The sequence below is a fragment of the Trichechus manatus genome, unplaced genomic scaffold, assembly GCF_000243295.1.
Source record: "Trichechus manatus latirostris isolate Lorelei unplaced genomic scaffold, TriManLat1.0 scaffold00164, whole genome shotgun sequence".
In the NCBI taxonomy this organism is placed as follows: Eukaryota; Metazoa; Chordata; class Mammalia; order Sirenia; family Trichechidae; genus Trichechus; species Trichechus manatus.
In genome coordinates, this window is record NW_004444100.1 from 405,025 (window position 1) to 428,238 (window position 23,214).

Genomic DNA, 23,214 nt, shown 5'->3' on the forward strand with positions numbered 1-23,214 from the left:
GCAAATGTCTTGCAATATCTAAGGATAGTTGGTAAAATACGGGTAAATGTTGCTCCACTGATGAGGCAAAAAATTAAATAAAAAGCATCAGCTGTATCAAAGATATGCTCTTAAAGATTAATTCAGCCATTCAACATAGGGCGAATGCAATAGTTGACTTACCACTTAATTGAGAAAGTATCTGTTGTCCTCACTGGTTTGATTTCACAATGGGTGTATGTTTTTTGAAGTGCTCTAGAAATTGCAAGTGGTTTACATGAAGTGTTCATGGGTATCAAAAGCACCCTGAGATTCTATCGAAGCAGTCCATCTTTGTAAATTTTTTTAAAATGAAAAGGCACTCTTCGGTTCTCCTCACTCCATGACCTTTCAGATCAGTATGAGAAGGCATTCAAAGCTGTCCCCGGCATTTTAAACATTTGTGAGATAGTACTAGTGATTACAAATTCTGAGTTATCAACTGTACATGTCAATAGTTCATAAAAAGAATGAAACACACCAGACAAATGCAAGCTCCAGGTGTTGGGATGCTCTGGGAGGTGATGACTTTGGAGTGGGCCATAGCTCTGGGACACTGCATTGTCAGCCCCAATCTGTTGACACTGCTTTTGGTTGTCTGCTTTGTAGATAGCGACCTAACGTTCTGCTGACATTCTTAGCTGTGGAAAAGGGGCATCAGCTGGCATGAGAAGCGTATTGATTATTTTTAGTTAAGTGTGGTGATTTTAAAACAAACTATAGAACTCTTTATTGTCAGAAAAGTGAATAACCACTGCTTCAGCAGAATTGCGAAAACCTTCTTTACTGAAACATGCAATGTGCCATGTACTGTGGTCATTTTTTGTGGTTAGAACGCAAAAACTCATTGTTTATATAATTTTTTTAATTGGAGTATGATATAATACAGAAAACTGCAGGTATCATAAGCATAGAGTTTGATGAATTTTCACAAATTAAACTCACCTGGGTAACTACCCAGGGCAAGAAGCCACCTCTTTTCATGCCCTTTCCTTCTCCCCAGAGGTAACCACTATCCTCACTCCTAGTACATACATTTGAATTCTTTCAGAATGTTGAAATGTTTTTGAAGCAAAATAGAATATTGTAATTTTAAACTAGAAAAAAAAAAAAAAAAAAATCTAGGCCTACCCCAAGGTTAAAAGCTCTTTTCCTGAATTTTGTTTTAGAAGCTAATTTTTTTCCCTTTTGGATTTAGGTCTTAATCCATCTTGATTTAATTTTTGGTATGGTGTGAGGTGGAGTAATGGTTCAGCCTTGGCCCAACTGAGAACCTGTTGTCTTCACCTGGGCCCATCCCCTTTGCAGGTCCTGAATGAACTCTGATCTCCCAAGACTTCCGAAAACTCTGTGATGAGTTGCAGATGCTTTCCACTTTGGTTTTTAGCTTCCATTCTACATATATCCCCTGTTATAAATTGAATTGTGTCCCCCCAAAATATGTGTTGGAATTCTAACTCCTATGCCCGTGGATGTAATCCCATTTGGGAATAGGGTTTTCTTTGTTATGTTAATGAAGCCATATCAGTGTAGGGAGTGTCTTAAATTTAATCACTTTTGAGATATAAAAAGAGCAGATTAGGCACAGAAGCAAGCAAGCTAGCACAGAAGGAAGACAGACCCTATGGGAACACTCGGGGAGGCAGGTGTATCTACAAGCTCAGGAATTCCAAGGGTTGCTGGAATAGACAAGAAGCTGAAATATACAAGAAAGGACCCCCTCCTAGAGCCATAGGCTTAGTTCAGACTCCTAGCCTCCTGAACCATAAGAAAACATATTTCTATTCTTTCAAGCTACCCACTTGTATTTCTGTTACAGCAGCATGAGCAAACTAAGACACCCCCAATTCAGCTGTGTGTTTGAAGGCCACCCCACCCCAAGTCTCTTTCAGAAACTCTGCTGGTTTGTCTGTTCCCAGCTGCAGCCCTTCACCAGTGCAGAGCTCAGATTCTCAGCTTCAGCGAGGACCCAGAATATGTGAATACCTGCGGATAGCAGTTGCTGGAGTCAGCTCATCTCTCTGAGGTTCTACTCTCTCCAATCTTAACTCCTTCAATTCTTGTTGCCTCAAATGCTCTCCTCTCTGCCTTCAAACAAATGATATCTGCATTTATTTTGGCCTTTCTTGTTTTGCTCGGCAGGTATCCTGGTCTGACACAAGCTACTCCATATCATCCGGAACAACAAATGCATTTTAAATTGTCATTGTGATTGTGACAAAGTTATACAGGAAATAACACAGAATCCTTTTATAAAAGGGAATATCCGGTGTCTCTGTTTCGAGAAGTTTACTTCACCACAGTGAGATACCATCTCATACCCACTTTGTTAGGTGTGGTCGAGTTGGTTCCCACTCTTGGCAACCCCGTGTACAACAGTATGAAACACTGCCTGGTCCTGCACCGTCCTCATAATCATTGCTATATTAGAGCCCATTATCACAGCCACTGTGTCAATCCATCTCGTAGAGGGTCTACCTCTTTTTTGATGACTCTCTGCTTTACCAACTAGGATGGCTATTATCAGAAAAACAGAAAATAAAATGTTGGTGAGAATGTGAAGAAATTGGAACCCTGGTACATTTCTGGTGAGGGTATAAAAATGGCGCAACCACTGTGGAAAACGATTTGGCAATTTCTCAAAAAGATCAACATAGAATTACTGTGTGACCCAACAATTCCACTCCTAAGTATGTACCCAAAAGACTTGAAAGCAGAGACTCAAACACTTGTTCACGAATGTTCATAGCAGCTTTATTCACAATAGCCAAAAGGTGGAAACAACCCAAGTGTCCATCAACAGATGAACGAATAAACAAAATGTACTATATACATGCAATTGAATATTATTCAGCCATAAAGAGAAATTAAATTCTAATACGTGCTATGACATGAATAAACCTTGAAAACATTATCTAAGTGAAAAAAGACACACACAAAAAGACAAATGTTATTATGATTGCACTTACATGAAATATCTAGAGTAGACAAATGCATACAGACAGAAAGTTGATGGGGTAGGGGGAGCCCTAGTGGCACAGTGGTTAAGAGCTTGGCTGCTAACCAAAAGACTGGCAGTTTGAATCCACCAGCTGCTCTTTTGAAACTCTATGGGGCAGCTCTACTCTGTCCTATAGGCTCCCTATGAGTCGGAAGCGACTTGACGGCAACAGGTTTTAGGGATTGGAGGGAGGGGAAAATGGAGAGTTATTCCTTAATGGATACAGAGTTTCTGTTTGGGATGTTGAAAAAGTTTTGGAAATAGATCATGGTGGTAATTGCACATTGTAAATGTGATTAAGGCCACGGAAATGTAGACTTAAAAATTATTAACATAGCACATTTTGTTATTTTTTGTTATTTAGATCTTACCAAAAAAAAAAAAATCAAACCCATTGCTGTCAAGTTGATTCCAACTCATAGGCCTGCCCTATAGGGTTTCCAAGGCTGTAACCTTTGTAGAAGCCGACTGTCACATCTTTCCCCCACGGGAAAAAAAAAAGTTAGCAGCCAAGCGTTTAACCACTGTGCTACCAGGGCTTCTTATAGATCTTACCACACACACATGCAAAAGAAGTCCACAGTCTTCTGTAGGAGCTACTCAATATGATCATTAGCACACCTGAGCCTTAAGCACATAGGCAGGACATTAACCAAAGAAGCCAGCAGCTCAATGTCTTACGCTATTTTCCCCATCCATCCTCCCTTTGAGACAAGTCATGTAGCCCCTCTTGGCTCCAATTACCCTAATCCTGGCATTTATTCTATACCTTAATAGCAGGATCCTATCTTTTGAGTGTTCCCTTGGAACAAAAGCCAGGCTCTGACTGTGACTTGGCCCATTTAAAAACAGGTGCCATAGGAATCCCTTAACCCATTTGAAATGGTGTATGTATATTTGCAAAACAAGGATGTAGTTTTAAATATATGGGGAGGAAGCAGAAGAAATCCCCATAAGGCTAAAAGCCACTGAGACACCACCCCTAGAGAAAAGATAACTTCTCTTTTGCCTTCACGCAATTTCTCTGATGGCTGCTTCCATGGCCACTGCCGCAGTTGAGGTATGAATGAAGACTTTTTGTACGAAGTAAGTTGTAGGAAACGAAATTAATAACCACCAGTTAATACTGCCAGAGGCTTAAGGCTGAGCTTAACCTGATAATATTTAGTATCCTAAGAAAGAACGGAGTTCACAGTTACTTTTTTCTCTCGTGCTTGAATTTGCAACTGATAACACCAAGTGGTCAGTGATTGTGGAAGGAGTTTTTGAAAACAGAGCTGAGGGAAGAATGTGCATGGAGGGAGGCAGGATAGTGTTGGCCAGGGGCAGACACTCCCTTGGTAAAGAGACGGAGGAACTATGCTTCCTGGCAGCTGTGGTCCGGCTGATGTAACTCAGTAATAGTCTAGGACAGGAAGGGGCCATAGAAAACTTAAGTGATCGGCACTTTGGGAAAAATAAATGCATAAATAAATAATTGAAATTCCTTTTTAAAATAGGGTCAGAAGAAAATGAATGCTGTTTAGATTGGAGTCAACACCCAGAGATAACCTCAGCTAATAGAGGATGTGATGGCTCACAAGATAAACAAATAGAGTGGAGGAGAACTACAAGAACAGCAAATAAAGGGAAACAGGGAGGGGACGAAACACAGGGTAAGCTGGGAGGGAAAGACTACTTGGGGACAAGCCAGGGGTAAAAAAAAGCTTAGAAAAAGCCAATCAAACACATAACATTGCATGATTGCTGGAGATGGGGGTAGAGCATTAACATTCACTAGAAAACATCTTATTCGAAGGCTTAGACCTTGACCTCCTTCATTTAATGTTAGATAATATCCCTCTCAGAAACAGTCACACAGAACAAAGATGGGTCCCAAAGAGGAGCCGCTCCTTGGAAACTCTATGGGCATATGTCCCAAGAGTAAGTCTTTCAAAAAAGCCTGAGTCCGCCTCTTTCTCCTTCTATCTTTCGATCTCTCATGCTTATCCCTTAACATTCTCTCCTCCATTTTTTTTTGCCATGCTTTTCTACTTTTTCATGAAACTTCCCCATTTTGTCACTTCTGATATTTTTTACTCACCATCCAGTTGCCATAAGGAATAGACATAGGAAATAGGACAGTGGAAATAAAAACAAAAGTGATGATAATGTATATTATGTTATAGTACATAGATTATTGTGTATGGTTTATTATATATGTTATATAACTTATATAGCATATTTATAATAGAATATATTTGCTATATAATATGTAATGTAATGGAGCCCTGGTGGTACAGTGGTTATGAGCTCGGCTGCTAACCAAAAGGTCAGCAGTTTGAATCTACTAGCAGCTCCTTGGAAACCCTATGGGGCAGCTCTACTCTGTCTTATAGTGTTGCTATGAGTCAGAATCGACTTGACAGCAACAGGTTTTTTTTTGTGTGTGTATATTATTAATAAATATATCACATAATATATTTAACATGTATTAATCTATATTATAGATGTTTAACATTTGAGTATAAGAATCTACCATTCCTGAGAGTCTTCTCTTTTTTATTGTGAGACATGGATGGACTCTGGATTGGAGTTTTATCTTGGCACTTAAAAGTACGCAATATTTTTTAAGACATTCTAACTCCTGCTGGATCTCTGCATACTCATTCTGGAACCTGCAGAAATTCTGTGTTACCATTATTTTGAAATACACATTTCCCATATTATAGCACAATGAAAATGTCAAGCAAGTTGTAATCATAAATATAATGATACTTTTTACTTTCAAAGTGCCTTGCATTCCTAAAGCTAGCATTTCCCAAGCTTCCCTGCAAGCCAGGTAAGCACTATACGCTAGTGATTTTATAGCTGAGAAAACTGAAATAGAGAGAAGTTAGGAGCTTGAGCTGGTGCCTGACAGCAAGTCAGAAATAAAGCTGGACTGTGTCACTGGATTTCCTGTACTGGGATACATTATGAATTAAGAATAAAAAAATATATAAAAGTTACAGAAGAGTTTCAATCAAGTTTACATGTTTATTAATAAAAGCTAATACTTCAAGAACAATGTAGTTTTTGTTTTAGTAATTTACATTTTGATCTCCCATAATTAAATTTGTCGTAAAACATAAACAGGACTTTTTCATGGTTTTAATGCAAGAGTGGAGAAAATTAAATAAGTGAAAGCACTGTTAAATTTGATTTACTTAAGGGCAGGATTATGCTGGGAAATTCCGTATTAGCTATCATCTACCTTTTTAGGAGAGATGAGAAATCAGTTACCGTGACACCTGCAATTTCTCAAGAGCATTTTAAGCTACTATTAAGCAAAGACTCATGCTTTAGGTTAAAAAAACATTTCCAATAGTCAAACATAGGAAACTGGCTTCAAAATACTGGCTCTTACAATAAGGCAAACCTGAGCAGGAGATCGCTAGGCTGACTGGCATTTTGTTTGTCCAGTTCAGAAAATGACGGAGAATTGAGGTCTAACCCTTGCGAGATCTGTTTAAGAAACTAAAACACGTATCCTATCATCAGGGCCGGCTTCCTGGGCATACGACCTGTACAGCCTCATAGAGCCCCTTGCTCAGAAGGGCCTTGTGCTTAGTTTAATGCTCTGCTGTTGCCATCTTGAAATTCACAATACATATATTTCTTTAACAAGGGCCCCACATTTTCATTTTGAACTGGGCCCTGCAAATTATGTAGTTAGTGCTGCTTGTCTTTTTTTTTTTTTTTTTTTTTTTGGTGCTACTTACAGAAACATGTCTGACTTTTAAATTCCTTGGAATTTACTTCGTTCCTAATCATCTACTCTTGGTAGTTCCATGTAGCAATGCTTAGGAATAGTTATAAATTAATACTTCTGGTTAAAATAGTTTGTATTTGATGTGAAGTTGTGTGTGTGTATGTGGGTGTGTGTGCGTGTTTTCTAGAAAAAGCAAAATGCAAAATAGTGACCCAATGGCTGGAATTACTGCTAAGTTTTCTCTCCAGCTATCTTGATTCTGAGTTTCTGGAGGGCATAGAATATGTTGTATATCCCTAACCTAGGGCCTGTGACCTTGTAAGCACTCAACAGAAGGCAGCGGAATGAGCGAACCACATCACGTGCACTGTATCAGTCTACTGTTAGGCATTCACTTTGGGTGACAAAATCATCACTATAGGGTGACTTACAGTTTATTTCATTTATGATGGCTTATAAAGGCTAGGGCATTTGACTTTAAACATACCAGTTGCTGGTGTTTCTTCAAGTTCTTTTAATGTATCCCAGTAAAACTCTTAGACTCTCTAGAAAAAACAAAGACTATTTTTTCGTTCTCAGTTATAATATAGTCAAACCTGATAGTCTTGCTAAGGAAAGTTAGGTTGTTTGACTTTGTTAGGTGTGTCATTTGGTAGTAAAATGCTAGTCAAATAATTTTGAAGTACATATAATTTGTTTTCAATTGTAAGTAAAGTTGGTTATCTCAGATGGGTTTCAGGTATATATTTGGGAGTGGTACGACTCTCTGTAGGGGGAGGGAGGTGGTGGCAAATTAGTCATCTATTGCTGTGTAAAAAAGTTAGCCCAAGATTTAGCATTCTAAAACAACATTTATTATCTCACACAGTTTCTGAGGGTCAGGAATCTGGGAGCAGCTTAACTGAGTGGTTCTGGCTCAGGGTCTCCTATGAAATTAGAATCAACATGGTTGGTTGGAGTTGCAGTCATCTGAAGGTTTGACTATGGCTGGATGATCTGCTTCCAACAAGGCTCCCTTACATGGCTGTTGGCGGGAGGCCTCAGTTCCTCTCCACGTGGACCTCTTCCCTGGGCTGCCTAAGTATCCTCAAGACATGGCAGCTGGCTCCACCAATGTAAGCAATCCAAGAGGGAGAGAGAAGCCACAATGATGTTTATAACCTAGCCTCAGAAATGACATACTATCACTCTTCCTATATTCTCTTGGTCACACAGACCAACCCTGATACAATTGGGAGGGGATTATACACGTGTGTGAATACCAGGAGATGGGAATCACTGGAGGCCATCTTAAAGGCTGACTACCACAGAGTTGGTGGGTGAGCCTTGGGCTATTCCTGAGTGCCACCTGAATCCTGCTGCAAAACAGGGACAATTCGCAAAGTTTGGCTTCTTGGAAGTCTTGCACAGCAATCTAAATGGATGGAAAACCAGAATTAGGCTGATTTTCAAGACCAGTCAAGGCATCTTTATTAGGAAGCTGCACTGTACAATCTTGGCAGAACACGTATCTATGTAAATGGGGCCATTTGAAATGGCCCTGCTTACTCTTAGTGATGTGTTTAATGCCACCTGCTTGGGGCTACAGGTTGTCTTAGAGAAAGATAAGTGGAACATAATATGGTATTATGTATAATCAAGCAGTAGAAAGTTTAATTCAGACTAAATACTATAAAGGGCTGCATGCTGGTTTGAGAAATGTGAGCTTCCTGAAGGTACAGTGGATGGGAGAGTACAGAACTGTATAAAGAGATAACAGTGAGGTTAAAGGGCAGGAAGACAGGAGGGGAGCCCTGAAAAGTAGCTGGAAGGGGCAAGAGGCTGACTCAGAGGCCTCATAGTCATGGGTGTGGCTGGCTTCTGCTCTCAAGGGAGGACACAGAAGGCATCACTCTTCTTTTATATCAGGAAGATGGCTGGGCAAAGAATTACCAATAGAGAGGAAACCAAAGCCATAAACGTTTAGCAGTCATCTACCATATGTGATGTACTTTCACATGTTATTTGAGTTAGCCCTCACATGGCTGGGAGAGGTGAGTCTAGTATTCTCTCCTTTACAGATGGAGAAACTGAGGCTAAATACTGTTAGTATTTTGCCAAAGATTGCATGGCTGGGAATCAGCAGAAGTGGGTTTTGAACCTAGGTTTGATTGCATCCAAAACATACGATATTTTCACAAGATGCTTTGGCCGTCTCTGTAGGTTTGGCTTAGCTGGAATCTGTGAAAAACAGAACTCTGGTGGCTCAGAGTGGGAGGAGGGAAGGAGGACGCTGTGTTAGTTGGCTAAACCTCCTTCTTCCTGTCCACAGTACAAGAAGGCCGACTTCGACCCCTAAGGCTTCATAAAGGCATAAAAAATCCCATTGCCATTGAGTCAATTCTAACTCATAGCTACCCTATAGGACAAAGTAGGACTGCCCCATAGGGTTTCCAATGTTGTGATCTTTTTTTTTTTGTTTTTTGTTTTTAATTGTGCTTCAGGTGAAAGTTTACAATGCAAATTAGTTTGCGTGGTACAATGATTAAGCACTCGCAGGACTTTGAACCGTTTGAAGCCCTGCCTTGTTTCCATGGGCCATGACTGAACCATTTAGAACCAGTCTGAAGACCTGAGCACTCGGCTGCTAGCTGAAAGGTTGGCGATTTGTACCCACCCAGCAGCTATGCGGGAGCAAGACCTGGTATCTGCTTCCATAAAGATCACAACCAAGAAAACCCTATGGGGCAGTTCTACTCTGTCACATGGGGTCACTGAGTCAAAAATCAACTCGATGGCATCTAACAACTGTAACAACAATCTTTAGGGAAGCAAATCACCAGGCTTTTCTTCGAGGTGCTACTGGGTAGGTTCAAACTGCCAACCTTTAGGTTAATAGATGAGCACACACCATTTGCGCCATCCAGAGACCTGCATTCTTAGGTTGGTTGGTTGGTTTTGTGCCGTCAAGTTAATTCCAACTCATAGCAGCCGTAATAATGGTGAGAGGCAATACTGAGAGGCACACTGCACATTGCGGTGGTGGAGGTGGAGGAGGGGGTAACAGCTTTGGGTTAAGCAAGTGCCAGGAATATCACGAGTGGGAAAAACACACAGAGAGAACCAAGGGTGATTAAAAGTACTATTGTCTTCTGCTTAGAGCACAGGCATGATGGAGGAAAATGGGACTAATGATGGTAATGGTGGGGGAAGGGGCGTGGGACAAAGGAAAGCTAGGGCAGAAGGGCAAATATCCTAATGGATTTAAATGTACCTTGTGAAAAATAAATACCGTGCTCATTATCATAAGGGGCTCACCTCAAGTTTCCAGTGTGTCAGTGACAGGGGAGAGTGGAACACAGGGTTCCTAAAATCCAGCCAAATGCCTTCTCCTGCAGACTGTGCCATCTTGGGAATGCGGATGCTACATCTCTCTCCTGACATTTCATGATTATTTAGAATTTAGCTGTCACACAGCCTGCATATGTCTAGTGCCTGGTGGGAGAGAGTGAATTAATTAAAGTCTCCTCATGCTGTTATTCATCAGCTTCCCTACAATTTTCATTGTAAAGCCAAGTTGTCAAAGAGAAACCAAGACTTTCCTCAGAGAAAAGCCAGCATGGGGGAAGGAGAGACTCAACCCTTAGGAGAAAGTTCAGGAGATGAGAGCTCAAACTGAGAGCTTAAAGTTTGCCTCTGGAGAAAGGGTAGGGAGATGTGTGTGTGTGTGTGTGGGTGTGGGTGTGTGTGGGTGTTGGGGAATATTCATTCAGCCAAAAAGAATCCTGAATAGTTTGGCTTTTACTGTAAATGCAGAATAGAATGGCTTTTTTTTTTTTTTTAATATCTATTATTTAGAATAGAAGGGTGGTTGGAGTAGGAAATCAAGTAATTTCATACAAGGGTATTCAGAAAGACATCTTTCTTTCTTTTTAAAGCGAAAAGAAAGTTTTATTCAGCATATATTCAAAAAGGCCAAAATGGGAAACAGACAACCATGCTTCCAGAACCATGTCTGCCCAAGTCCAAGGAAATATCAGAGAACAGACAAAAGTGGGAAAATGGACAAGCATGCTGCTAGAGCCATGTGAAAGACACCTTTCTTATTTTCAGTCACACTTCATTGTTCTCCATGTTCGAGTTCAAAGTGAAGTTCTTAAAAATTACAATGTGAATTCTGGCCTCACATTGAATAAATTTATTTTGAAATTCTCCGTTGAAGTGCAATACATACTTACCCTCATGTTTAAGATTACTTTAGCAAACACTTGGTAAAGAAAACTACAAGCTTCCTCATCAAGGAGGATTGGAAATTAGCCTCAAATCTACTTTATGATTATGTAATTATTTTAGATATTTTGGCTTAAATTAAGGGGAGCAAAAAAAATACATAGTTTATGCTGTAAACCAAAAACCAAACCCATTGCCGTTGAGTTGATTTTGACTCATAGCCACCCTATAGGACAGAGCAGGACTGCCCCATAGGATTTCCAAGGAGCAGCTGGTCGATTCGAACTGCCAACATTTTGGTTAGCAGCTGTAGCTCGCTGTAGCTCTTAAACACTACATCATTAGGGCTCTAGTTTATGCTATAGTGTAGGCTTAAGGAGCCCTGGTGGTGCAGTGGTTAAGCACTTGGCTGCTAACCAAAAGGTCAAACCCACCAGGTGCTCCACAGAAAAAAGATGTGGAATTCTGCTTTTCTAAAGATTACAGCCTTGGAAACCGTATAGGGCAGTTCTACTCTGTCCAGTAGGGTCACTGTGAGTCGGAATTGACTTGATCGCAGTGGGTTTATAATATAGGCTTAGCATTTATCAACAAAAATTTGTATATTACATTACAGAAGGTGGGTTCAGGTATTAACTATTTCTTTATTAGCCTTATATAGTATAAAAGAATATTTTCAGATATTATTAAGGTGAGATACCCAAATCACCGTTGCAGTCACTGTTCTAGTGTCCAATTATGTAGACCAGGCAAAAGTAATTCCCAACAAAACACCCCTAATCTAGAACTATTCCCTATACTATTTTGCAGACATTTTAGAGGAAAACATTGCAAAGAGAAAGCCCAGTGCTAGCTTAGTATATGGTGCAGGACTGGGCAACTTTTTGCTCTGTTATACAGGAGGGCTCTCTAAACTGGAGCCGACTCTATGGCAACTGGCAAAACCAATCTAGTGTAGAAGCGTGCACTTAATTCTCTAGTCTAGTCTAGATCATTTGTATGTTGCCGTTATGGATTGAACTGTGTTCCCCTAAATATGTGTTGTAAATTCTAATCCCTATACTCGTGGATATAATCCCGTTTCAGAATGGGGTTTTCTTTGTTATGTTAACAAGAGCATGTCAGTGTAGGGTGTGTGTGTGTTTTAAGCCAATCACTTTTGAGATATAAAAAAAAGCAGACTAGACACAGAAGCAAAAAGGCACAGATAGGGGAAGATAGATGCCATGCCACATGAAGATCACCAAGGGACCCAGGAACAGAGGCTGAAAAGAGACAAAGACCTTCCCCCAGAGGGGACAACGAGAGCTTTCCCCTAGAGCAGGTGCCCTGAATTCGACTTCTAGCCTCCTAAACTGTGAGAAAATAAATTTCTGTTTATTAAAGCCACCCAGTTGTGGTATCTCTGTTATAGCAGCACTAAGAAACCAAGATAGTTACATTTTCTGGGACTATACGCTGTGTTTAAACAAACAAAAAACAGGTGTCACGGATTGAATTGTGTCCCCCAAAAATATGTGTATCTATTTGGCTAGGCCATGATTCTCAGTATTGTGTGATTGTCCACCATTTTGTCATCTAATGTGATTTTCTTATTTTCTTATCCTATCTCTATGATGTTGATGAGATGGGATTAGCAGCAGTTATGTTAATGAGGCAGGACTCAATCTACAAGATTGGATTGTCTTGAGCCTATCTCTTTTGAGATATAAAAGAGAGAAGGGAGCAGAGAGACATGGGGACTTCATACCAACAAGAAATAAGCATCGGGAGCATAGCAAGTCCTTTGGACTTGGGGTCCCTGCACTGAGACGCTCCTAATCCAGGGGAAGATTGATGACAAGGACCTTCTTCCAGAGCCGACAGAGGGAGAGAAAGCCTTCCCCTGGAGATGACACCTTCAATTTGGACTTCTAGCCTACTAGACTGTGAGAAAATAAATTTCTGTTTGTCAAAGCCATCCACTTGTGGTATTTCTATTATAGCAGCACTAGATAACTAAGATAACAGGAATGAAAGACTGGGAAATTAACCGCTTTGTTTAATCACTGTAAACCAACCATCAGATAATTCAGAAATCTTTGTCTTAGGGCACGTTCAATGGTCTGAGTATGTGAATAACTGCCTCGCCTCTTTGTCTTACCGTGCCAGACCAATATGAATTAAATGGTATCCATATGTTGTAGAAACATTGGTTTGCTTCACTGTACCTTACACTCAGAGTAAAGTCTGATAGTTCTTTTTTTTTATTTTTAAACCCAAGTTGATTATCCCATAAGTGCAAAACACTTCCAAAATATATACTAGGAGAATGAATGTATGTTATATTTAGATCAAACAGGAGAGCCTAGGAGAATTTTAGAAACTTTTTGGAGGTCGGAAAAAGTGGAGAGAAGAATGTATATTTATTCATAGGACTGTGTAGACTACCTACAAGAAATTTCAAATATTTCCCCTCAAAACAAGAACATATGCCTAATATATACCATAATGATTTATAAATGTGAGGTTTGGGAGGTGGAAACTCACACAGGACTCTATGGTCCATGAGGTGGAAGGTGTTTCATAATAGTCAAATCAGATGAGAATTCCTTAGGGCATTGACCTTTAGTAAATTCTACTTCCGGTGGCAATGGTTGCCTCTTCTTATAGTAGATTGTTCCTGATGTCCGTGGTCCTGGTGTGCACAGGGATCCCTGCTAGTCCAATTGATACACTTCTCTGAAGAAGAAAAATTGGGGCGGTTGCTCAGAGAATGAACCCCAGCCTGGTGGAGCTCTTGCATTCCAAGCATGGCAGAAATGGTTTGTTATCCCTCAGAAGATGTTTTCTTCGCCTTTAGGGGAGACTAGGTTTCCCAGCCTGCCTGTGGGTAGGTATGATCATGTGACTAAATTCTGGCCAATGAGAGAGTGAGATGTAAGCAAAAATATTTGGCAGCTTCTGACGACTTTCCTTAAGAGATAATCATTGTGCATCCTTGAGCTCCCTATTCCTTTGTTCCTTCTGCCATTTATCGCCTGGATCGCAGACCACAAGGATGAGACCCTCACTCTAGTGATGGCAGGGAGGGAAATTGGAGGACTTTGTGAAACTACCATACCAGCCTTGGGCCTCTTACACCTCTGAATTCCATTTAGGTTAAAAGAGAAATACATTTCTATCTTGTTGAAGCCACTGTTACTTTTGAGTTTTATGTCATTTGCAGCTATACTAGGTAGACAGTAGGTTTTTGTTTTTTGCCAAGTCTTTTGAATACTAGTACCAGCACCAGTTGCTGATGGGTCGACTCTGACTCTTGTGGACCCCAGGTGTGTCAAGGCACCACTATGCTCCATAGGGTTTTCAATGACTGATATCTGGAAGTAGATTGCCAGGACTTTCTTCCGAGGTACCTCTGGTTGGACTCCAATCACAAACTTTTTGGTTAACAACCAAGCATATTAACCACTGCACCACCCAGGGACTTCAGTCTTTTGTATACACCAGTGAAAACAGAGAGATTACATGCATTATTACATACATTATTTTATTGTAATAATACTTGATGGACACATAAGACAGCACAGTTCAGTTCCTGGGATTCTGAAGGACTGCTGTTATCCACGTCAGCGGGCGGCGTCGGATCACTTGCAAATCTCCTTTAGGGCCAGGCTATTCCTGGTAGCTGTTAAGTACTCATAATAAAGAGTAGCATGTCAGTAACTCTTTAAATACCTTTTTTTAAAAAGCCAGTTAAGGAGAGTTGGATAGAATTCATAATGTGTTCTGCTCTTTAGAATAGTTATTTCCAAGGAGAGAAGGGAGTGTGTTGGGAATTAAACAGATACTCCAAATGGTTATCTCTCAAAGGGATCAGGGAATTCAAGCAAGAGACTGAGATTCTCTTAAGATCAAAGAATTATTATCCAAAATTAATAAAGTGAAAGGATGGGAAGGTATAGACCCTATTCAGATGAGATAAACTTAACAAAGTGATTATCTATAAGCAGAAGATTGTTACAATTATGACAAGACCCCAGTTCATTGCAAACATTGCTCCTTCTCATGTCCTAGAACTTTTTTATGCCCACGATAGTGTGCCATTTTAGAAGGAATCATTCTATCACAGTTTTTCTTCTGAGATATTTACCTTTTGAGATCGGCTTTTTTCACTCAGTATAATTCTCTAGAGATTCATCCAGGTCTTCGTTAAGTGGTGTTCCATGGTGTGTATGAACCACAGTTTGTTAACTATTCACCCACTAAGGGATATCTGTGTTGTTTCCAGTTTTAGACTATTATGAACAAAGCTGTATAAAGATTTGTGTACAGGTTTTTGTGTGAACATAATTCTTCATTTCTCTGGGATAATTGTCCAGGGGTGCAATTGCTGCATCGTATGGTAGTTCCATGTTTAATTTTGTAAGAAACTGCCAAAACTTTTCCTGAGTGGCTGTACAGCCATTGAAAACCCTATGGAGTGCAGTTCTACTCTGACACGTGTGGGGTTACCCTGAGTTGGAATTGACTCGACAGCAACTGGTTTGATTTGGCTTATAGTGTTTTTGAATGTATAACTTTGTATAGTTTTGTTTTAGTTACTCTGTGTATTACTTATGTATACATAACTTATCAGTCTACTGGAGTCATCATTTTCCAGTTTGAGTGAAGTATAGCAATCTCATCTTCCTTTATGTCCCTTTGTCCTCTCCCGTTTATAATTGTCTTAAACATTTCCTGTTCATACATTTAGCACCAAATCAGACAATGTTATAATTTTTGCTTCCACTGTCAAACATAACTTAGAAGACTCCAGAGAAGTATGGTAACATATTTACCCATATTTTTGTTTACTGTGTTCTTTCTTCTTTTCTGATGTTGCAAGATTCCTTCTTTTATCACTTCTGTGTAGAAAACTTCTTTTAGACATTCTTTTAGGGTACATCTGCTGGCAACACATTCTGTTTGTTTTCCATCATCTGAGTACATCTTGATTTCCCCTTCGTTCTTGAAAGGGACTATGTTGTATTTTCCTTTCCTCTTGTTGATTCCAACTCATAACAACCCCATGTGACAGAGTAGAACTGCCCCATAGAGTTTTCTTGGCTGTAATCTTTATGGAAACAGACTGCCAGGTCTTTTTCCCCTGGAGCTGCTGGGTGGCTTAAAACTGCCAACTTTTCAGTTAGCAGCTGAGCGCTTAACCCTTGCACCACCAGGACTCCTTACATTTGATGGTTAAAGCAAGCATTATAAAACTGGCTTATGTGGCTCTAAATGCATGTAGAGGAAATATTTAAAACCATTGTGGGAAGGGGAAGGGGCACCTTATTTCTCTGGGTAGGGTGGATGCCTAGGCTTCCTAAGTGGACTCCAATGATACTGGGGACAGAGGTGGGGGTTGGGGGGAGGCAGATTTCCAACCCAGTGTGGATGAAATCCTGGCTCCCTGTTTGACCTCTCTGACACCACCTCACAGGATGTTTGAGATGCCTTGTTACAACTTCTTTTAAAGTTAAACATACCCTTATTGTATGACCCACTGATCCCATTCCCAGGTATTTTATTACACAAGAGAAATGAAAGCATTTGTACAATGGAGATGTTCATAGCAGTTTCAGTCATAATATCCAAATCTGAAAACAACCCAGATGTCCATCAGTTGATGAATTAATAAACTGGTACATCCATACAATGCAGGTCTACTTATCGATAAAAAGGAATGGACTGAATCAAACTTCTGCTTCCAGAAAAAAGGAGTAGACGTATATCTTAGTCATCCAGTGCTGCTATAACAGAAATACCACAGGTGGATGGCTTCAACAAACAGAAGTTTATTCTCTCATTCTAGTAGGCTAGAAGCCTGAATTTAGGGCATTAGCTCCAGGGGAAGACTTTCTATCTGTCAGCTCTGGAGGAAAGTCCTTGTCATCAATCTTCCCCTGGTCTAGGAGCTTCTCTGGGCAGAAACTTCAGGTCCAAAGGAGGTGCTCTGCTCCCAGTGCTGCTTTCTTGGTGGTATGAGGTCCCCCATGTCTCTCTGCTCGCTTCTCTCTTTTATATCTCAAAAGAGATTGGCTTAAGACACAATCTAATCTTGTAGATCTCATCAACATAACAGCTGCTAATCCATCTCATTAACATCATAGTAATAGGATTTCCAACATACAGGGAAATCACATCAGATGGCAAAATGGTGGACAATCACACAATACTGGAAATCATGGCCTAGTCAAATTAATACACATATTTTGGGGAGACACAATTCAATCCATGGCAATGTACTTTCCCTTATTGTTTCTGCTAAGTACTGTTAAAAACTCTGGACATTATACACACATCAAACATAAGAATATCTTGAAAAATGGAGAGAAGAAAGCAGAGTAGCTAGGGGACACCAGGACCCAAGGGACACAGTGATGAGTTTGCTGGGTTTTCTTTATGTCTCATATATCCCAAACTTAGAGCTGAAGAAGCAAACAACCCGGAAATGTTAATGGGTGCAGACAAAAAAAAAAAAAAAAAAAACCCAACAAAAGCCTGCTTTTTCTAGTCAAAGGGCCAGGAAAGTGATAACCTAACAAGGCAGAAAGCTTTTAGACAATAATCTCTGCTTCAGCCAAACAACACAGGGTGTGGGGTTGGGGGAGCTGTGGCCCCAGCCCCCCTATGCCAGCAAGGTCGAGTGGGGAGCCCAGACTTCTAGTTCCTCCATGTCCTTATCAATATTTGGAATTGTTAGTCTTTTTAATTCAAGCTATTCTAGTGTACTGATATCTCATGGTGGCTTTGATTGGCATTTCCCTAATGACTAATGTTGTGAGGATGGTGCAGGAGTGGGCAGTGTTTCGTTCTGTTATACACGGGGTCACTATAAGTCAGAATTGACTCGATGGCACCTAACAACAGCTGACGAAGGAGTCCTGGTGGTGCAATTGTTGAAGTTCTTGGCTGGTAACAAAAAGGTTGGCAATTCGAACTCAGCAGCCACTCCATGGGAGAAAAGATCTGGCATTCTGCTCCCATGAAGTTTACAACCTAGGAAACCCTATGGGGCAGTTCTACTCCGTCACATGGGGTCACCATGAGTCGGAATTGACTCAACGGCATCTAACAACAATAAATGACTAATGATGTTAAGTATATTTTTATAGACATATTTGCCATTCACGTATATTCTTTTGTGAAATTTAAATATTTTGTCTCTTTCTTAATTGGATTTTTGTGGTCTTATTATTGAGATATAAGTGTTCTTTATATATTTGCGATATAAGTCCTTTATTAGATATATGTTGTGAAAATATTCTTTCCAGTAACAGTGTCTTTTGAAGAGCAAAAGTACTTTAATTTTGATGAAGTCCACTTTATTATTTTTTCTTTTATGGTTCATGCTTTTTATGTCATAAGAAATCTTTGCCTAATCCAAGATTACACAGATATTCTCCTATGCTCTATTAGACGTTTTATAGGTTTATCTTTTACATTTAGACTTATGATTCATTTACAGTTAAATTCTTCTATGTAGTGTAAAGTAAGGGCCAAGATTTTGTTGTTGTTGTTTGCATATCAATTTCCAGTTGTTCCAAGACCGTTTTTGAAAAAAATTGTCCTTTCTCCATCAGATTACCTTGTCTTCCCCCGCCACCCCAAAAAAAAAATCAATTGCCCATATGTGTGGGTCCATTTCTGGGCTCTTTATTTTGTACTATATGTCTATTTTTACAAGAAAAACACACTATCTTGATTACTGTAGCTTTATAGTAAGTCTTGAAATTAGATAGTGTAAGTCCTCAAATTTGGTTCTACTTGTTCAAATTAAAAAAATTTCAATTTCCTTTTGCTTATTGTTAGTATATAAAAATAAAATTGAGTTTCGTATACTGCCTTTGTGTTCTGGCACCTTGCTGAGCTCCTTCTCACTTATTACATCTAATAGAAGTTTTTTTTAGATTCATTAAAATTTTTTGTGTAAGTAACCATATAATTTGTGATTAAAACTGGTTTTTATTTCTCCCTTTTCAATATATATGCTTTTTTATTAAACATTTTCTTATCTTATTACACTGTTTAGGACCTCAAATAAAATGATGAACAGAAGTGGTGAGAGCAGACATCCTTGATTTGTTCTTGACTTTTGAGGGAAAGTATTAAGTCTTTCACTATTAAGTATGATATTAGCTGAAGTTTTTTTCATAAAGTTCCTTTATCAGGTTGAGGAAACTCTTTTCTGTCACTTGTTTTCTGAGATTTGTAAAAATCTTCAATGGGTGTTGCAACTGTAAATTTTTTTAACCTAGAATTTTTATTTATGTTTGTTCATTTCCATTCTGATCATGTCCATGTAGTTGAAAATATTGTACATGTTTATATTTTCTTATTAATATTTTTACATAATAGATTTTAAAAATGTTAATGATACATCTGATTGATGGGTAGCAGGATAACACTGAATGTTTCCTAACTAGTGCTAAAGGTGGTTTGTGTTGAGCCACGATATAAGGAAAGAACAGTTCAAAGGCAGATGATCCCTCTCTGCCTTCAGAATCTGGAAGCCCACCTAGAGTGGCCCACTAGATTTTTCTGTCTCTTACAGCAAATCTAGTGGTCTACTTTAGACAGACTTACACCCACAGGTAAGGGGAAAAGTTGGGCTGAACATCCAGTTATTTGTTCAACAGATGTTTACTAATGGCCTACTTTGTGCCAGGCACAATTGCAGGCACTGAAGATTTAACTGTGAAGAAAAACAAGGTCTCTGTCACCATGGAGCTTACATTCCAAGGAAGGAAATAGGTCAGAAATGACAAGAAGCATGTTAACTAATAAGTAAGCAAAACTTTGATGAACAATATGAAAGAGACAAACAGAATGATGTGAGATGGAAGAACTGGGAGAAAAGGTGGTTTAGGTAAAAATAATAGATACTATAAATAATAGGTAAAAGTCAGGAACAAGTAGATCAAATAATAGTTACTATACACGGTACTCAAACACACCAATGGTCATGAAGAAGGTGCAGGACCGGACAATGCCTGTTTCTGCTATACATAAGGTTGCCATGAGTTGGAGCCAACTTGACAGCAGCAAACAACAACATATACTGAACACTGAAGTAGACAGTGTTCTAGGCACTTTATATATTCAATCTCTAATTCTTCAACTGCTATAAAGCTAAGTTACATGAAACTCTGTAATTTCCTCAAGCTCCCCCAACTCGTTAGTGGCAGGGCTGGGGGGGGGGGTGTTAGGTAGGCTGCTTTGAGCAACAAGTAATAAAGAACTCAAAATGCCTGAAATAATAAGGCAATAATTGGCTTACAAAACTGGATGTTCAGAGGTAGAACAACCTCTAGGGTATGCTTAATCCAGTAACTCTGATTTCATTGGAGTTGGTTATATCTTCAAGCTGACTTCCTTCATGGTGGAAAATGATTGGAGCAATTCTAGGCTTTACATGACATCTGTGAAATTCAGAGGAAAACAAAAAACTCTTAAGACCACCACTCATCTGTCACTTTGTTGAACTGTAGTGGCTTGTGTGTTGCTATGATGCTGGAACACCCATGGTGGACAGGTTTCAGTGGCGCTTCCAGACTAAGACAGACAAAGAAGAAAGGCCTGGCGATCTACTTTCAAAAATTAGCTGATGAAAGCTCTATGGATCATAACAGAATATTTTCTGATATAGTACTGGAAGATAAGTCCTCTAGGTTGGAAGGCACTCAAAATATGCAGTGGCCACAACAATGAATTCAAGCATGATGGTGATTGTGAAGATGGCACAGGACTAGGCAAAATTTTGGGTCACCATGAGTTGGATCCAACTCCACAGCAATTAACAACAACAACTCTTAGAGTAAAGAGAGTTATTTCCAGCAAACCTCCTATCTTAGTCAGGGTCCTCCAAGATACAGATATCGAGATGGGATTATACGTGCCAGGGTTTTATTAGGGAAAATGTACATGTGAAATGAAATAGGCAGGGAGCTAAGGAATGCTGGAAGAGCAGTTGAACTCTGCTGGAAGTCTCATGTGGAGTGAAGAGAAGAGGGAGAAAGGGAGAAAGGTTGGGTGGAAGGGTCTTAGACTGCTGTGCAGTATAAGCAAATCTTTTGGGGAATCCTTCAGCCAAAGTCAGCTGACAAAGAAGCCCAGTGTCTCCCTGTCTCCCAGGTCTGTCTTAGCACCCACAAACTTGGTGATGATTTCCAAGGACAGCACCTGGGGCCCTTGTTCAGTTACGCTCCCTGTAGTAGGAGGTCTGTGAGGTGCATTCTCAAGGCTGTCACAGCTCTGCTCGTGTGTCATTGGCCCAATATTAAATCAATCCTTGTGTCCAGGAATAAAATACTTTGATTGGCTTAGGCATGGATTCCTCAACCAATCACCCTACCAAGAGGGATGAGATTTCCCATAGGCCCAGAAAGTCCTTTATCTGGTCAGCTTCACCTGTAGCATATGGGCTGTGGAGAGAAGTGCTACTAACTAAAAGAAAATCTGGGCATGTTTAGGAAGGGAAAGGAGAACAATGCCAATAATACTGCCATTTCTAACCCTGATCTATCTGATGTTAAAGCCTGTTTCTCTGCACCACCACATCTGTTAAAATCTATAGTGACAACAAAATTTACAGGTCGTGGTGTTTGGGATGGGGATCAAATTCTCTGCCACTGAAAATCATCCCGTTATATATGACATATGTGTTACCAAGCTACATCATAAATCATTTCATAAATTGTCGATAAGCTTCCATCTTGAAATAGAAATACAATAATCATGTTGTTGTTGTGTGCGGTTGAGTCCACTCCGACTCACAGTGACCCTATATGACAGAGTAGAACTGCCCCACAAAGCTTCCTAGGCTGAAATCTTTATGGGAGCAGATTTCCAGGTCTTTTTCCTGCAGAGTTGCTGGGTGAGTTCAAACTGCCGACCTTTGGGTTAGCAGTCCAGCACATAACCATTGTGCCACCAGGGATTCTTACACTAACCACAATAGCTAATAATTATTGAGCACTATGTGCCTGAGTGCTTTTTATTTTTCTCTCTCTCATATTATTTGGTTAAGAGCTTGGCTGTTAAGCAAAAAGGTCAGCAGTTCGAATCCACTAGATGCTCCCTAGAAACCCTATGGGGCAGTTCTACTCTGTCCTATAGAGTTGCTATGAGTCAGAATCAACTCCACAGCAATGAGTTTTTTTTTTTCTATCACATTATTTATCTATTTATTTTTATTATTGTAAAAATAAATATAACACAACTTTTGCCCATTCAACATTTTTTGGGTGTACAATTCAGTGACATCATTTGTATTAATCATGTTGTATAACCATCACCTACAGTCGTTACCAAAATCCCTATTACCAAAATCAGAAACTCACTACTTCCTAAACAATGGCTCTCCCTTTCCTCCTCCCTCTTAACCCTGGTAAATACTAATAAACTTTGGTCTCCATGCATTTGCCTATTCTTGTTATTTCATTTAAGTGATATCATATAATATTTGTCCTTCTGTGATTGTCTTATTTCCCTCAGCATAATGTTTTCAAGGTTCTTCCATGTTGTGGCATACATCAGGACTTCATTTCTCTTTATGGCTGAGTAGTATATGTGTATATGTACCATATGTGTGTGTATATGTACCACCTTTTGTTTATCCACTCATTCATTGATGGACATTTAGGTTGTGTCCACCTTCTTGGCTATTGTGAACAGCACTGCGATGAACATTGATGTGCGTGTGTCTGCTTGTGTCACTACTTTCAAGTCCCTTGTGTGGAATCGCTAGGGGTGAAATTGTTACCAACACTGTCCTTTATGTCCATTCTCACACTTACTGTACAAACACCCTATTAGGTGAGTATTCTTACTAACTTCAGATGGTGGAGAAGGACACTAAAGGCTTAGGGGTTAAGAAAACTCCATGAGAACACAGCAACATAATAAGTAAGTGCCTGGTTGTCAGTTTGAAAAGTTGCAACATCTCCTCCTCCTTCAATTCTCACTATGACCATCTTTTCTTTAGCTTTACACAAATAAGTTTTTTATAAATAGGTTTGCTTTTCAAAAGCTGTTCTCTTTGTGGTGTCTGGGGTCTTAAAAGCTTGCAAGTGGCCATCTAAGATGCATCAATTGGTCCTAACCACCTGGAGTAAAGGAGAATGAAGAACACCAAAGACACAAGGAAAGTAGTAGCCCAAGAGGCAGAAAGGGCCACATAAACCAGAGACTTCATCAGCCTGAGACCAGAAGAACTAGATGGTGCCCAGCT